The sequence below is a fragment of the Dendrobium catenatum genome, unplaced genomic scaffold, assembly GCF_001605985.2.
Source record: "Dendrobium catenatum unplaced genomic scaffold, ASM160598v2 original_scaffold_231809, whole genome shotgun sequence".
In the NCBI taxonomy this organism is placed as follows: Eukaryota; Viridiplantae; Streptophyta; class Magnoliopsida; order Asparagales; family Orchidaceae; genus Dendrobium; species Dendrobium catenatum.
Window position 1 is genome coordinate 1 of NW_021550217.1, and position 1,158 is coordinate 1,158.

Here is a 1,158-nt window from a genome sequence, read left to right on the forward strand (position 1 = left end):
CATAAGTTATAGACATAAAGAGAACGTATTTTTTAATTAACTTTATTATTTGTTATTATTTCTAAAATATATAAACTATACAAATTAAATAATACGTGTTAATCTATTAATAATTTGAAGTTATACTAAGTTATTAAAATTCAATTAATACTGAATTGTTATAATATCCTGTGTTAAATTATAACTATGTTTAATTAATTTTCATAATTTAACTGTCTACCGTTATTTCATAAAGGGAAGACTGAAAATGGGCATACCCATTATTTTTTTCTTACTATGGTACATTTATCCTTCATACATATGGATTTTACATGGTCCCATTTCTAATAAATGTCACGTCATCACAAAAAGATATACTATTATAATAAGCCAGATAAAGGAGAAGTGGGTGAGTGCGCTCAGTGACCCTGCGCCTAGGCTAGTTCGGGTGGTGCTATGAGTGAGGTGGTTGAGAGAAGTTTGTTGCGGCTATTTGGGCTGCAGAAAGGCTGACTTGTAATTTGAGGAGTTTTGTTATAGGATTAAGTATATATTAAATATATATATAGCGTCATATAATATATTATCATATATATATATATATATATATATATAAGTAAGAGAGAGAGAGGAGAGGGAGAGGGAGGAGAGAGAGAGAGAGAGAGAGAGAGGTGTAATGCCTACCTCATGCCAGCGAGGCGAGGCGGACCTCATCCAAGATGAGGCGTAAGCCTCATAAAAAAAAGCTCGAGGCATAAGCCTTGAGGCATTTTTTACTGGAATTGCGTGGAGGCGGGCCTCAAGGCGAACCTCATATTGCGCAATTTTAAACAATGTTCTCTACCTCACTCAAAGTCTCTTTCTGAAATAACAACACATAGCAATTTAATACGCTAGAGAGCTTAGTAATGTTGCATCCAATTATGCCCTTCTCTCAAATAACCTTATATTTTTTTTATTCCCAACTTCTCCATTTAATAGAGGTGATGTGTTAGGAAACTACCCATGGCGCCTTTCCTTACCTTCTTTTCCCTTCCCACCACCCCCACCCATTTGGAGGATGATTGGAAGGAATTGTATTCAAGTAACCAACAAACACTCCATTTCTCCTTAAGACCCTTCCTCGGCTTAGAAGGGCAAGGGCAATAGTTGGCTACCAACAACTCTACTTCTTCACTA